General features: G+C 41.4%; 1 protein-coding gene across 5 annotated transcripts in view; it reads left to right on the top strand.

Moving 5' to 3' along the window:
- Window positions 1–6,206: 6,206 nt before the first annotated feature.
- Window positions 6,207–17,431, top strand: part of WASF3 (WASP family member 3) — a 130,135-nt gene continuing 118,910 nt past the window's right edge. For 3 of the 5 annotated variants that reach the window (XM_030200325.1, XM_030200326.1, XM_030200327.1), the window contains exon 1: window positions 6,214–6,288. The gene's annotated coding sequence lies outside the window, so the exon portion shown is untranslated. Of the gene's footprint in view, window positions 6,289–17,431 lie in introns of all 5 variants that reach the window. The other 2 variants (XM_030200324.1, XM_030200329.1) reach the window with 1 other exon arrangement.

Consider the following 17,431-nt stretch of genomic DNA (forward strand, 5'->3'; position numbering starts at 1 on the left):
CAAGGACCAGATCCAAAATGGCTCCCCCTCATGTTTATGAGTTTGTCTTATTAAATGTAATGTTTGTTTTATTTTATTGTGTATGTTTTTAATTGTCAACCACCTAGAATTGTAAGATACTGCAAGTTACAAATGTTTTTAAATAAATAAATAATTAAAACAGAATAGTTGGTCCCATTTCTTTCAGCCTCTGATACAGAACATTTCCTGCTCCAACTACCAGGAATCCTTTTCTTCTCTTAGAGGAGCATAAAGCTCTCCTGTGGTGGGATGCCTTTAAGGCTACTGTCAGAGGTCATATCATTAGTTATTCTGCCATGGTCAATCGTAGGCGCAGAATGGACCTGCTGGAGAAAACTGCCAAACTTAAGCTGTTGGAAAATCAGTTCATTGTAGATAATGAACCGGCTACTCTTTCGAGTTTGCAGAAATTAAAATATGATTTAAATACCACTCTCTCAAGGGAGGCGTTGGACCTCATTCATGCTCATAAATCCACATTGTATGCTGAGAGTAATAAAGCAAGCCACCTTCTTGCGCAGTACTTGAAAACTAAAAAAAGTAGGAATAGGATCTCGCAAATTGTTGATTCTACTACTTAACATTTTTTTTCTAGAGCGCTACTAGGGGATCATACATGTCAAAGATGATGCCATTGCCCAACAATTCCAATTGTACTACAACAAATTATATGATTCTGAAGTTCAATTTTCTGTGGGGCCCTTTGGGGAATTTGGGAACCATCTTGATAGGCCTCTTATAGATGTCTCTCAAAATCATGCTTTAGAACAACCAATCTCCCATAAGGAGATCCTGGATGCCATTCATTCTCTTTCGCCAGGTAAGTCGCCAGGAAATGATGGGTTCACTGTAGAATTTTATCAGAGGTTTGCGGAGTTTCTGGCGCCCAAGCTGCAAGCCCTCTATAATTCTCTCTTATTGCATGAGGGTCAAACTGGCTCCTTCCACCAGTCCACGATTGTTGTTATACCCAAACCAGACAGAGACCCGTCCAAAGTTGAGAATTATAGACCTATTTCTCTGATTAACATAGATAACAAAATTTATGCAAAAATCTTGGCTCTCCGCCTTCAACATATTGTTTCAGACATAATCCATAGGGATCAGAATGGGTTTACAGTAGATAGACTGGCTAGTGATAACTCTAGACTTTTCTGGAATATTCTGGCGCATGTTGAGGGCTCTCGTGAGCCTTTTCTAGCGGTTTCACTTGATGCCGAGAAAGCCTTTGATAGAATTGAATGGCCTTACTTGTTTCACATCTTGGCTTGGTTTAATTTTAGCCCATCCTTTATTAAAATGATTAAAGTTTTGTATACTAATCCAAAGGCCTCAATCTCAGTGAATGGTAATAATTCTCACTTTTTTCCTCTTAGAAGAGGCACAAAACAAGGCTGTCCATTGTCACCTCTCCTTTTCAACATTGCCTTGGAGCCATTAGCTATAGCTATTAGAGCTCACTCGCATATTTCTGGTGTCTCTGTTGGAGGGGAGATGTTTAAACTTTCCATCTATGCTGATGATATATTGCTATATACCACACCAAATTCTCTTCCCAGTGTATTGGGAGTAATCAATTCTTTTTCCTCTCTGTCTGATTATAAGATAAACTGGTCTAAGTCAGCCATAATGCCGCTCAATTCCTTCGTGCATAGAGCTCAGGTATCTCAATACCCATTTTCCTGGGAGCCTCACAAAATTAAGTATTTAGGAGTATGGTATTCCAAATCTGTCGATCAAAGTTTGTCCCTCATTAAGGACCAAATCTTATCTTTAACTGCTTCCATCTTAAATGTATGGTCTCCCACTATATCTAACGTGGTGGGGGAGGGTAGAGGCTATCAAGATGGTTCTGGCTCCAAAACTAAATTACATTTTCAGTATGACCCCCCTCTCCTTTCCCAACTCACTCTACAACAAGCTTGATTCCCTCCTAATTAAGTTTTTATGGAGGCAGAAGCCTCCCCGCATTGCGCTCAAGAAGCTTAAATTACCGAAAGATTTGGGAGGTCTTAATGTTCCTGATTTTAAGCACTATCACAAGGCTTTTCGGCTTGCCCAGTCTTTACGGTGGTTCCAAAGGGAATTATCTCATCTCACGCCTCGATGGCAGATTTTTGAGGCAGCGTTGGTGCACCCTTGCCCTTTATCTCTTCTCCCGTTTGCAGATTTGTACCCCTATACCAGACGCATTCGGCTGTTAAAAGCCTCTGCCTCTGATATCCGTACGTTTAGGGCTGGCCTTGGAATCCGTGCTATCTCTTTGGAGGATATATCTCTCTGGTATAACTCTGGTTTTCCAGCTGGTCTCCTGCAGTCTCAAACAGCGGAATGGCAAGAGAGGGGTGTATGGCAGCTGTCGCAACTGTATATTGCTGGTACTCTGTTATCGCCTGCTGCTCTGTCTGCATTGTATAATGTTTCTTTGCTAGATTCTGGCACATGGAAGGACATCTCCACATATATTGCAACCTTTCAGGTCTCCAATTCACTTATCTCGAATCCTTCAGAGTTTATCTCCTTTTGTCACACCATTACATCAGGTCGTAAGAAGGCTTCTCTGCTATATAAAAAACTTCAGGATCTACATGCCGATGCAGTTGCTCCATTGAGGATGTCTTGGGAAGCGGAGTTCGGTTTGGATGCATCTGAATTTGATTGGTCTACTTTCTGGGTTAACTCCATACGTCCCACGAAGTCAGCAGCAATATCTCAATCCTCATATTTCATCTTCCACAAAGCCTATTGGACTCCTGCTCGAGTGGCCAGAATCACTAAGAGTGCCAACTTCAACTGCTGGTCTTGTCAGGAAAGAGATGGTTCACTGGCACATATGGTTTTCTACTGTAAAAACGTCAGAGCTTACTGGCAACTAATTTGGTCAAAAATGTGTCTTATCTTTCACTTGCCTGAGTCCACTGCGCTCTCTTATGAGGTTGTGATCTTACGAGCTTCTTGTCCTACTATCCCTCTTTTGGAGTCTGATAAGAAATTGTATAACATACTGCTAGCTGTTGCCTTGCATTTAATTGTCTCCAATTGAAAACATAATGTGTACCTGAATTATAATGAATGGTGGAGTTATGTATGCGTGATCAGAAAATATGAAACAATTTTGGCCCATAGACATCGAAATATTAGGTCTGTTTTGAGGACCTGGGCTCATTTAGACCTTTTTTGTCAGGAGCCACATAGCACTCCTTGAACTTGTGTAACCCTGCAATTTGTCTCCGGGTATTGCCATGGAACTTTGACGTTGATTATGCTTATGATTTTTTTTTTTTTTTTTTGGGGGGGGGGGGGGGTTAATTTCCGGGGGGGGGGTTTTGTTTGATTTTGTGTTTATTTTTGCATTCTCTGTATGACAAAACCTTTAATAAAAATATATTAAAAAAAAAAAGAAACTCACTCTTCTAAGCTGCAAGACACTGAAAATTCTAAACCTTCCAATCTCAAAAACGCAAAAAATCCTTGGAGTCACTATCGACCGCCACATAACACTTGAACCCCACGCAAACAACACAACTAAGAAGATGTTCTACTGAATGTGGAAACTGAAAAGGATAAGACCATTCTTCCCAAGATTCGTCTTTCGTAACCTAGTGCAATCCCTCGTCCTCAGCCATCTGGATTACTGCAACTCATTATACGCAGGCTGCAAAGAGCAAACACTGAGGAAACTTCAAACAGCCCAGAACACAGCAGCCAGACTCATCTTCGGAAAACCAAAGTATGAAAGGGCAACACCACTACGAGAAAAACTACACTGGCTTCCACTTAAGGAACGCATCACTTTTAAGGTATGCACACTAGTCCGCAAGATCAGTCACGGCGAAGCCCCAGCCTACATGTCCGAGTTGATTGACTTACCACCCAGAAATGCTAGGAGATCTTCCTGAACATACCTCAACCTCCATTTCCCTACTTGCAAGGGCGTGAAATACAAGACACTACACGCGTCAACCTTTTCTCACACGAGCACGCAGCTTTGGAACACACTGCCGCGCAACTTAAGAGCGACCCACGAACAAGCATCCTTCCGCAGATTACTGAAGACCCATCTATTTGAAACAATTTACGGAAAGAACCAAAACACATAGAGTCCACACTCACTGTTCATCAATGCATCATACATCCACTTATGATCTCCCATCCCCCATAATTTCACATTACTCATACATTTACTCACAGAAATATGTACACCATATGCCTTTGTGTCTTAACACTGCCCTTAAGCTTCCCATTGTCTCCTCCCAATGTCTCAATGTTGATGTCCCATTGTGATATTCCTAATGATAATTCGATTATCTCGCATAACTTGTACAATATAACCCATAACCAAGTTGTAACAAATGTATTTTCATTATTCTTATCTTATTGTAAGCCACACTGAGCCCGCAAAGAGGTGGGAAAATGTGGGATACAAATGCAAACAATAAATAAATAAATAAATTCCACATTCAGGAATTTTCCCCCTTCGGTCTTCAAGACAGACTTCTCAAGTCCAAACTCAACTCTCCCCTTCTTTTCAGACTTAATTCACAGGCTTCCTTGAACTCAACGGGAACACTTGAATAGGTATTTTTCCCAACTTCTCCCAGGCACATTTCTCACCCTCCAGAGGTAAATGGACTTTTACCCCCAAGTGACTTTTTACAACATTTTGAAAAACAGTAAAAACGTATGGGGTCCTTTTACTAAACCACGGCAAAAAGCAGTCTGTGGTAGTGGGGGCGCGTGTTCTTGGTGTGCGCTGGGCCAGTTTTTACCACATCTGGGAAAAAGGGCTTCTTTTCAATGGGCCAGGAAAAGGGCCTGTGGTAAAATTGAAACCAGTGCATGCCTATTTACGGCCTGAGCCCTTAACGCCACCCACTGATCTAGTGGTAAGGGCTTATGCACTACGCATGTGGTGACTGGTCGGTGTGCACCAACTGCCAGTTGACACCAGAAATGCCATGTGCGGGAGGAAATTAAAAAAAAACAATTTGTCCTGGCAGTATGGGTGTGCACTAAATCTGAAATTACCACCAGGGAGTGCGCTGTCCTGGCAGTAGTCTCGTTTTGGCACGTGCTGCACCCGCATAGAGCCTACTGTGCCTTTATAAAAGGTCCCCTATGTGTTTTGTTATACGTTTTAAATAAAGTGAGTAGGGTATTTGTATAACATATGTTATGTGTTTTGTATGTCTATTATTTATTTATTTATGACATTTATATCCCACATTATCCCAAACAAATTTGAGTTCAATGTGGCTTACAATAAACAGTATAGGATACATAACAAAGAATAATGAATAAGAAAGTAACTTGTTGTAAGAATCCAACTTTACAATACAATATAATAAACATACTGGGATAGCTATGGATGTTTAATATTTAGAAAATCTATTATGAATGAGAAATTGTACATGAAGCAAAGAGAAAGTTAATGGTAATTAGAATAATAACCAATTCAGGTAATAATTAATTGTTTGAGATATGGTTGTTTTTTTGTGAGGGTTTGTTTGAATAAGAACGATTTGAGAATTTTGCGGAATCTAGTATATTCCTGTATATTTCTTATTATTATTATAAACTATGACAATAAAAAGGTTATAAATATAACAAAAAATTTAAAAAAGAAAGAAAGAAATGAAATCTAGCTTCTTCAATCCTGCCAAACAATAGACTGTAAGGACCCTAACCTGGTACTCCAGTCACTTTCACCCTGTGTGTGGACCCCACACAGGCAAGTTTTCAGAATTAGGAATCTCTTCTCCCAACTTCTTGAACTTCTGTCCAGTGTTCCCTTCCTTTGACGAAGGAATAGCTTTCTCCTCCCTGCCCAAGGACTTCATCCCTCTGGAAATCTGCAGCACCTATAGTACATAGAAGCTTTGAAAAAATCTGCTAGTGGAGAATCACATATTAGTTAGATAATGAAAATCCATTATAATTAATTGCATTTTTGCGATTGCAGAATAAACCATGCTTGAGCTTCAATGTGTTTTGGAATAAAGAACCCCTTAGGAGTGTCAGGTTGCAGGAGATGAACATATTCTCACAACAAGGGCAATAAGACTGCAAGTTGCACTAGTGGTGGTCTGTTGGACATACAAAGCTTTTCCAAAAAGCCCTGTGTCTTTAAGGCTGTAAAGTCTGAGCCATGCACTGAGCATGTGCAGGGAATCCCTTATTAGCGGCCAAGGAGGGAGCTGCTGGTGTGGTCGGCATAGCTGCTTTTGTGGGGGTGTCTATAAGGTTCTGGTTTGTTTTGAAATGAAGGTATGCTATTTTTCTTATTTGTATTCAGTAGCAAGGGGAAGCTGTGTGGTCTGAAGGTGGCTTTGGAAGTTTGTAATCCAGTTGTAGCCGTTTTCTCTCCTGTCTCTCTGTTAGTGCTGCCTAGTGGGGGGTTGCTGTCCAGTGCAAACTATTGTCTGTTTAGTTGTATGAGTTAAATGTGTGAATGAGGCTTGAACATTCAGGGTTAAATTTGCAATTAACATTTGTGCATTGGTTCTATATTCTAAAAAGAGGGTAAGGTGGGATTTCATTTAGGAGATGTTAAATCTTGTTTTGTCTGTCTGACACTGAGCATGTGCAAGGAGCTTTTCACGGTAGCAAGGGGGAGAGGGAGGGAAGCTGCTGTCTTTTTTAGCCAGGAAAAAAAGAAAGAAAGATGATATTGTAGAGTACCCAAAAGGTGCTTACTTGTTTAGAAAGTAAGGATTAGTGCCTCTGTGAGGAGATTTGCAGTGTAGTGCTCCCAACAAGAGGGCTGTTTTAGTCAGTTACTGGAGCCCAGGACTTTCTAGGGGGGACACACTCCATGAGCAGCAGAAACCACGACCACCATTCTGTGCTTTGGATTTGCAACATAGTAAGGCAGTTGACGTGTGGGACACTATTCAGTGACATTCTGTAGCCGGCTTTACTACTACAGGCTTTCACGATTGGTGACTTACGAGTGAACACGGCAGTGTATGTTTTGGTGAACTCAGTTTTGCACAGTTCTGTGAATATAACAAATGATGTTTCCAGTAAACTTGAATGACATCATATACTGCTGTTTGTTGCAACGCTCATACTGGGTTCCTGACTGCGTTGGAAGAGATCTGTGCTTTTGAACGTTGCATGCTCTGACCCTCTATTAGAGGTGTAATGCCAGTGTTTTCTATACAGCGTAGGCTTCCACATGGAAGACGACCAGATTTTTTTACATTAGCAGATAAACAATTAGTACAAAACCACTGCCGATTGGTCTTTTGTAACAAACGCATCAGTGAGGCAATGTGAAGTGCTTCCATCCCCAAAACCTCCCAGCCCACAGCCAAGTACACAATTCACTGAGCAAAGTGGTGTAGCGGCATACCCATGCAGCTGACATAAGAAATGTCAGACCTGTCTCCTTGCTTTCTTTGTAGGGATGATGATAGCTGGTTTCTGATTTACTGAGGCAGCGGTGCTGTCAGGTGTTGTCCAGAGGTCCCCCCCCCCCCCCCCCAGGCCTTTGGTTGTGCTTCAGTGTGAATCCAGCTGGATATGAGCAGGATTGGATGCTGTCAATCTAGGAGGTGTGATAAACTCTGCTGGGAATGAGATTTTAGGCAGAGACTAGTGGTTTAATGTTTGCCTTTGTAGGAAAAGGCATTGCCCTTTCTAAATCTGTAATTTTTTTTTTCTTTTGAAATTAGGTTTGGTCATGTATTACTGAGATCTTTCGGTTTATCCCATAGTGTGGAGTTTTTCCTACCTCACAGATTGGGGGGGGGGGGGTGAGTGGTTGGAGGATAGCTGTGTGTGCAGGTCTTTGCTAAAGTTGCCTTAATTCCCCTATCTGTTGTTTTTTTGGGATTTACCTGGGTGCTTGTGAGGTCAGAGAGAGAGAGACAGAGTTGTCCTGTGCAACATGCCCTTTCGTGCCCCTGCCCTGCTCACTTCACCACTGCCACTGCAGGGAAAACGGTGGATGGGGAGTGATTTCATTTTTTTTTTGGCCTTGTCTTCTTTGCACCCCGTGTGGCCGCACTGTCCACACAGTCTTCAGGGTGGCCTCTAGAACTGCTGCCCGGGCAGGGGTGCAGAGGAGTAACCTAATGGCTAGCGCAGTGGTCTGAGAACTGGACTTGATTTGATTCCCGGTACGGCTCCTTGTGACCCTGAGCAAGTCACTTAAACCTCCATTGCCCCAGGTATAAAACTTACATTGTGAGCCTGCTGGGGAAAGAAAATACTTAACAGTACCTGTATGTAATGTGTAAACTACTTTGGTTGTACCACAGAAGTGGTCTATAAGAAGAAAACCCCCAAACCTTCTGATGCCTGTGGAGATGGGAGTTTTGGTGCCTGTGTGTTTATAGGCTACGGCAGGAGATGGTGGCGGTTTCTTTTCTTTCTTTTTTTTTTTTTTTTTTTGACATAAGAGGTTTCTGGTGCTGGAAGGGGTGGACCCATTGCAGTTCAAGCTTACGATATGAAAAGCTTTCTAAGAGGACCTACAAGAGATGCAAGTGGTGTTTCTTTCCTATGGATTGAAAGGCTAAAGCATGGGGTTGTCATACTGTAATCCTGGTGGCCCTCCCCTCTAATGATATGCATACAAATACTTCATGTATATCCATTAGGGTAGCCTGAAAACCTGGCAGGTTTGGCATCTCTCTTGAGTTGCGATTTGATAACGCTACTGTTGCAGGTTCAGTATGAAACCTTTCAGCACAGTTCTGCACTCATCTTAAATCTACTGTGGCCACCTGGCTTCCAAGCGAGGTGAACAGTTTTGTGACATTTGGTCTCCATTTTGGGACTCTCTCACTCCAGTAGCAAGAAGCAAGATATTGAATTGTTAAATAAAGTTGGGAAGGTAGGGTTGGGGGGGGGGTGGGGAAGGGGAGGGAGGGGGGAGAAAGGGGAGGTTTAGTTGAGACAAATGTTTAAAAAAGTCAAGCAACTCAAACACTGTACTTGTTTGTTGTTTATTCTGAGATTGATGTATATGGATATAGTTTGGATTGCAATAAATAAGAATTATAAAAAAAAAAAAAAAAAAATCTACTGTGGCCATGACAATGTTAGAAATGCTGCTTTAATGCAAAGAAACTCGTGCAAATGAAAATAGTTATGTTTTTCTTGGCACCATTGCTTTATTTGGCTTTTTCTTTTTCAACTGATCTTGTGGGCAGCCAGCTTGCACAACCTGTGTCTGGCTTATAAGTAGATGAGTATTGCCATACTGGGAAAGACCAAAGGTCCATCAAGTCCAGCATCCTGTTTCCAACAGAGGCCGATCCAGGTCACAAATACCTGGCAAGATCCCAGGTTACTGATCATAATCTGTTCGCGGATTCTTTTTGTCTCTTTTTATAGCATTTGTGTGTGTGAAATGAGGGTTATGTATTCTACCAGTTATTAATTTAGGGGTGCTTGTCAGATAAGAGCATAAGAAAAGCCAAGCTGAGTCAGACCAAGGTCCTGTCTCCGATAGTGGTCAGTCCAGGTCACAAGTATTTGGCAGATCCCCTTAAGTAGATCTGTTTCTCATAGTTAATGTCTAATACCAAAAAATGATCCAGGTTCACAATCTAAATAGTAAAGTGGTAATATATTTATATACTAGCCGTTCAGCCCGTAAAAACGGGCTAGTATAGGAGGGGGGGGGGTTGAAAGGCCTCCCCACCCCGTCGCCGAGTTCGCCGTCGCCACCCACCTTCCACCCGGTCGGGCCCTCGCTCCGCAATTGAAACAGCGAGGGCACGCAGCACACAGCTCTACTGCTGAGCTGCCTTGGCCTTCCTTCTTCCCTGCCTGTGTCCCACCCTCGTGTGACGTAACGTCGTCGAGGGCGGGACACAGGCAGAGAAGAAGAAGGAAGGCCGACGGCAGCTCAGCAGTAGAGCTGTGTGCTGCGTGCCCTCACTGTTTCAATAGTGGAGTGAGGGCCCGACCGGGTGGAAGGTGGGTGGCGGCGACTCCAGGTGAGGGAGCGTTAGCGACGGCGGTGTCCCTCGCAAATGCGCAGTAGAGACCCTCTCTGTTCTGCCCTCGTCATCATATTGACGCAGGGGCGGGGCAGAGAGGGTCCCTACTGCACATTTGCGAGTGAGTACGACACTCGCCATTTATATATATATATTGATATCCTGTATTAAGACAACTTAACACTTCCTTTATTCAATTACAACAATAAAAACAATAAATATTGAGAAATTCATGACATGTGCTAAACGCTCTTCTAACCATATACAAAGTTGTTTTTTTCAGCTTTAAATCAAAGAATATTGTCCCATATTTCTCTGAAAGAGGATTGCGTCAGTCGTTTCTGAAAAAGATCTTGTTGTACATAAACTTTACAATCATTGTCAAGCAGTCCACTCGAATTCACCAAACAGTTCTAAAGCTGCATTTTTTTTTCAAATGTAATCCTCAAATCACTCATTTTTTTTGCAATAATAATTATTTACACACATTGGACTAGATTCTGTATATCACGCCTAAAAATTTGGCACCAAAATGAAATTCGCCTAAATGTATTCTATAAAGTACGCCTTGATTTAGGCATACTTTTATAGAATAAGCTTAAATTTCTGCACAGTATATAGAACACGCCGAGCACTGCTCCGTGCAACTAAAGTTAGTCGCAGGCAGTTTCGTCAAGTGAAACTTGATGTAAATCAAGATGCCTAAATTATGTTTCAGAACAGGTGTATTCTATAATAGCGCACATAGATTTTAGGAACACCCATTCCACGCCCATGGCCATGCCCCCTTTCAACTACGCGACTTAGAATTTAGGTGCACCACGTTACAGAATTCGCTTAGGGCCCTGTTTACTAAGTTGCACTGTAGGCATGCTAGTGTTTTTTTCAGGTTATGCCTACAGTGCATGTGCTAAAAACGCATGCATTGGGTGTCCCTGGCATTAGCTCGCGCTGAAAACGGTTGCACACATTAGTAAACAGGGCCCTTAGTTCTGCATGTAAATTCTAATTAATGCCAATTAGTGCTGATAATTGGTTGTTAGCATCCAGTTATCAACAATGATTAGCTTGTTAGCTTATGCGCACGATATACAGAATCCCAGGGATTATACATACTACAAACCTGTTTCCTACCTTACGAAATTATTCACGTGCTCAGACCGCTTCAAAGCGGAGCTGATGTTTCAGTAAAACGTGAGACAGTATTTTTGATTTAAAGCTGTGAAAGTCAACATTCTGTATGGTTAGAAGAAGAGAATTTGGCACCACATATCATGACTTTCTCAATATTTAGGGCCCTTTTTACTAAAGCATGTTAGCGTTTTTAATGCGCCTACAATTAGCATGTAGGTGTGTACATGGTTAATGTGTTAATGTTAATGCACCTATAATGTGGCTTAGTAAACAGGGCCCTTATTGTTTTTATTGTTGTATTTGAATAAATATCTGTTTTATAGTTCATATGAACAGTGGCTTTAAGTCTACCTGTCTAATAACTTTTTATGGACTTTTCCTCCAGGAGCTTGTGCAAGATATTATGATGACAAAACAAACTAAAGTTAACAAGGGGCTCATGAGAACTGTCCTCCCCCCCCCCCCCCCCCCCCACACACACACACTCCCAAGAACAGCACTTGGTTTCAACGTAGTTGTTCTTTTCTAGGTATCTCTAGTTCTAATCTACTGTGTGAAGTACAAGAAAATAAGTTTGAGGAGCATTTGTCTGAAACCAGTACTGGAGAAAATGCAGGCTCGCAACTTCTGAGCAAGATGCTTAAAAAGTAAAATATATGATGGCAGCAAATATCGCTCTGATAAAGTTCAGATGAAACAGCGGCCCTTATTAGGAATACAGGACTCTATAAAGTACCTCTGATATTCCAGTTAACCTTTGAAAAGCAATGCTGGATATTTGGCAGCTAAGGGCCCTGTTTACATTTTTAGTATGTGCTAAAAGTTAGCGCATGCTAATGCTAGAGACACCCTGTCTCTAGCGTCAGCGTGTGTTAAATTTCAGCGCGTGCTAAAATGCTAGTGCGCCTTAGTAAACAGGGCCCTTAGTGTTTTGTTTTCTTAGAATTTTGTCATTTTAGTAAATGTGAAGCTTATACGGGCAGTCTAACTTTTTTTTTTTTTTTTTGAAATTGGCTATTCTGTAGGATATTGACTGTTGAATTTCTGATGCGTTTGTTGGATATGATCCATGACATGTTTGAAAGTCTCTTGGGAGTTATTGTAATCCACTGAGGTCTCTTTCTCCACTTTTGTTTCTTTAATATACTTTGTCTCTTCAGTTTTCTTCTGTTGCACTCGGATTGGGTTTTTTTCTTTATCAAGTAACATACTTGGTGGTTATTTTAGAAGCTCTAGACTTGTTTTGGACGTCTTTAAACTGGCATTTAGATATCTAAATCCCAATTTTACAAAGGCAGGATATTTATTTACATAGTAACATAGTAGATGACAACAGAGAAAGACCTATACGGTCCATCCAGTCTGCCCAACAAGATAAACTCATATGTGCTACTTTATGTGTATACCTGACTTTGATTTGTATCTACCATTTTCAGGGCACAGACCGTAGAAGTCTGCCCATCCACTAGCCCCGCCTCCCACCACGTGGCTATTAATGATATATTCCGTCTTAACACTGCAGTATGTCCATATGGCAAGGGGGCGTGGTCTGGGTGGGGTTAGGGAGGTTCCAATATATAGACATCCAACTCCAATCACAGAAGGGAAAGGGATGACCAAGTCTAAAAAGATGGGCATCTGTATTTAGACCTGGTACTTCTCACGTCTGGGTTATGGAAAGGAGCTCTGATTTAAGCAGCTGTGTACTGGAGGGATTACGGCATGATACTTCTTAATCCCCCAGTGGTTGCTGCTTCCCCCCCCCCCCCCCGAATGTGAATTTGGCAAGGGATGTCAGGTAGTATGGACATTGTTAGCAAAGCAATATGCAGCTCTGAGGAGTAGCCTAATAGTTAGTGCAGTGGACTGAAAACCAAGGGACCCAGGTTAAATTCCACTTTTTTTTTTTTTTTATTTGAGAACCCTCCAGGAATAGAAAAATACCTTCTGTACCTGAATATTTAAGATGCCTGCAAGCCTGAAGGCTATTGAAGTTTGTCTTTTTTTTTCTGTTCCTACAGGGCTCATAATTAAAAAAAAAAAAAAAAAAAAAAAACCCAAACAGCTAAAGAGGGATTTCAACCTGGGTCCCCTTATTATCAACCATTGCTCTAACCATTAGACTACCCCTCTGTGTTTCATGGACATCTACATAGTAACATAGTAGATGACGGCAGAAAAAGACCTGCATGGTCCATCTAGTCTGCCCAAGATAAACTCGTATCTTGAATTTGTACCTGTCTTTCAGGGCACAGACCGTATAAGTCTGCCCAGCAGTATTTCCCGTCTCCCATCACCGGCTCTGGTACAGACCGTATAAGTCTGCCCTCCCCTATCCTAGCCTCCCAACCACCAACCCCTCTTCCCCCCACCTGCTCCGCCACCCAATTTCAGCTAAGCTTCTGAGGATCCATTCCTGCTGCACAGGATTCCTTTATGCATATCCCACGCATGTTTGAATTCCGTTACCGTTTTCATCTCCACCACCTCCCGCGGGAGGGCATTCCAAGCATCCACCACCCTCTCCGTGAAAAAATACTTCCTGACATCTTTTTGAGTCTGCCCCCCTTCAATCTCATTTCATGTCCTCTCGTTCTACCGCCTTCCCATCTCCGGAAAAGATTTTTTTGCGGATTAATACCTTTCAAGTATTTGAACGTCTGCATCATATCACCCCTGTTCCTCTTTTCCTCCAGGGTATACATGTTCAGGTCAGCAAGTCTTTGGTCATACATCTTGGAACGCAAATCCCATACCATTCTCGTAGCTTTTCTTTGCACCGCTTCCATTTTTTTAACATCCTTCGCAAGGTACGGCCTCCAAAACTGAACACAATACTCCAGGTGGGGTCTCACCAACGACTTGTACAGGGGCATCAACACTTCCTTTCTTCTGCTGATCACACCTCTCTCTATACTGCCTAGCAACCTTCTCGCTACAGCCACCGCCTTGTCACACTGTTTCGTCACCTTCAGATCCTCTGATACTATCACCCCAAGATCCCTCTCCCCCTCAGTACCTATCAGACTCTCCCCGCCTAACACATACGTCTCTCGTGGGTTTCTACTCCCTAAATGCATCACTTTGCATTTCTTCGCATTGAATTTTAATTGCCAAACCTCAGACCATTCTTCTAGCTTCCTCAGATCCCTTTTCATGCTTTCCACTCCCTCCCGGGCGTCCACTCTGTTGCAAATCTTAGTATCATCCGCAAATAGGCAAACTTTACCTTCTAACCCTTCGGCAATGTCACTCACAAATATATTGAACAGAATGGGCCCCAGCACCGATCCCTGAGGCACTCCGCTACTCACCTTTCCCTCCTCCGAGCGAACTCCATTTACCACCACCCTCTGTCGTCTGTCCGTCAACCAGTTCCTAATCCAGTTCACCACTTCGGGACCTATCTTCAGCCCATCTAGTTTATTTAAGAGCCTCCTGTGAGGAACCGTGTCAAAAGCTTTGCTAAAATCTAAGTAGATTATGTCTATAGCACGTCGATGATTCACTTCTCCAGTTACCCAATCAAAGAATTCAATGAGATTCGTTTGGCACGATTTCCCTCTGGTAAAACCATGTTGTCTCGGATCTTGCAGCTTGTTGGCTTCTAGGAAATTCACTATCCTTTCCTTCAGCATGGCTTCCATTACTTTTCCAATAACTGAAGTGAGGCTTACCGGCCTGTAGTTTCCAGCTTCTTCCCTATCACCACTTTTGTGAAGAGGTACCGCCTCCGCCGTTCTCCAGTCCCTCGGAACCTCTCCAGTCCCCAAGGATTTATTAAACAAATCTTTAAGAGGACCCGCCAGGACCTCTCTGAGCTCCCTCAATATTCTGGGGTGGATCTGTGTGACATCATAGGAACATTCATCTTATCTTATAAAATGGCCACACATTTCACTTATTTCCCCCCTCCCCGGTTCAATTCGAACATTTCTGTTTAATAGGTATGAGATGGGCATTCATTTGTGACGTATTCTGAGTTGAACATCCTTTGTAAAATGTCCCTCGATAAGTAATACTTGAATTTTTTTTTCTCCTAAAATTGCCTATTGCCTGTGTTCAGATGGTTCTTGCTGTGCTCCACCTTGGGTGAATTTCTAAAAAAAAAAAGGCATAAGATGATTTTATCTTTTTTTTCATGTGTTTTATTTCTATTCATTGCCTTTAAACGTGGATTAACATGGCTACAGCACCATTTTATTCTAAAAGATGATAAATCTATACTAATAAATAAAAACCCTAATTGGGGAAAAATATTTTGATTCAATTTACAAGATTGGTTAAAGGTCTTCTTAACGTTGGACCTAATTGTTTTGTTTATATGCCTTTGTTTTTCTATACTGCCAAAACTCTGCCAAAGGATGACTGTGTGGAACCATCTGGGATTTTTTTAGGAGTAGATACTTGAAGTGCTGTATCGGCCAAATTGTTAAATTACCATTTCCATATGTTAGATGTACTGTTTTAGTGCATGCCAATGAAAACAGTTAATACTTCTCTTGGCAACATTGCTTTCTATGGCAGTATACATGACTTTTTTTTTTTCCAACTGATTTTCTGGCCAACCCAGATGCACAACACGTGTCTTTCTGACATTACTGATTCATTCAGTTGCCACAGTTTTATGACATTATATCAAGAAAAGAGGGGGAAAAAAACTCTATGAGAAATAACAAAGTATCAAGGAGGAATATAACACGTGGCTCTAATAAGTCACAGAACATTTTTTTTTTAATAATGAAAAAGGGGAAGAGGACGGTACAATGGCATCTGATGTTCATAAGAAAAAAGCTATGTGATCTCTTATAGCCCCAGCTATTTCAGATCAAAGCTTTATAGGTTGTCATGAATTATTTGCCATGGGACCTGGATTACATTAATTCTATACTTCATTACAAATGTTGCAAAACTGTTACAAAAATTGAAAATGTAGCAACTGCTTATCTTAATTGTGCGAAATGCACTTCATGCCAGTGACTTAGTAGAGGAAACACCCGACGCCCACAATCCTAGAACAATGGCGTTTTGGTCAGGTACCTGCATCCAGGGTTATGAAGGTAGTCAAAACAACTCCTTAAATTATTTATTTTTTTTAATTTTTTTGACCCAGAATTTCTTTTGTGCTCTAAAGCACAGTTTGAAGCAGACTGAGTTCTGGCACCCTGTGCCTTCTTTCATTCTATCCAAGATTTTTCCCGTCCCTCCATAAAATATATACCCCCCCCCCCCCCCCCCCCCCGTTTACTAAGCCGTGCAGCAATGCTGACGGGCTGTGTCGACATTAGTGCACCATGGCAATTTGTCTCCATCCCTGCCAGTGCTGATCAAACTGGCCAAACTTATTAAACAATATATATTTAGATTTCTGTGTATATGTGTGTGTATATATATATTTATATATAATGAAAAAATAAATATTAATACTATAAACAGAAGTCAAATGATCAAGGACCTAAATGACCTTCAAATGAAGCACACAAGTACATATAAACATGAGTCAAAGCATTTTGCTGAAATGTACTTTTCTTGTAAATATATTAGTGCTGGCATTTCAAAAACTATATATTTATGTGCAATGATGAGAAAAGCATAAAAAAAAGAGAAACAAACCTATGAGCTGCTGCATCCACGTTGTCATTCTTTATTATTGGTAGCATTTTTATTTAATCTCGCTTATATTTTGAAACGTGCCAGTTTGTGCAGCATATTGATGTATACAGAGGAAGTATAATATCGGAATAACTTTTCATAGGTAGAGTAGTAATTTGTTATAAATCATAATCGGTGTGTCATTTAGAGGAGCTGGTTATAGGGACACCCTGGCACATGCTGTATTCATGCAGATGTTTGTTCCTGTTAAAGGGCCACTAAAACAGACATCAGGTTATGACAATTAGGTGCAACATTTTCTATCTATCTATTTACTTGTTTGTGACCATTTATATCCCACATCAAGCATGAATTAGATTGAAACCTGGGAGCATTTAAAATCTTTTTTTTCTCCCCCCTGTGCCTAGATCGAACGAAAAAAAAATGGCGCATGGGAACTTTCTCCTTTTGTCTTGTGGATTGCAGTGGTATATTTATTTTTTATTGCTATTATTTAAAAGACAGTTATTGAATAATGATGGCACAGCTACCTTCATGCAGAAGCCCAGAGTCAGTCTAAATGTGCCAAAATTGTCCAGCACACTATTAGCTCCCAAGTTCATACAAAGTTAATTGTGTTGAGTGGAAAATAAATCTGTTGGCTCAGGCTGCTTGCTGTGTGAATATTATATCACTGTTTCATTTTTGCTATTGAGTATTGTATA

This window comes from Microcaecilia unicolor, chromosome 4 (genome assembly GCF_901765095.1).
Source record: "Microcaecilia unicolor chromosome 4, aMicUni1.1, whole genome shotgun sequence".
NCBI lineage: Eukaryota > Metazoa > Chordata > Amphibia > Gymnophiona > Siphonopidae > Microcaecilia > Microcaecilia unicolor.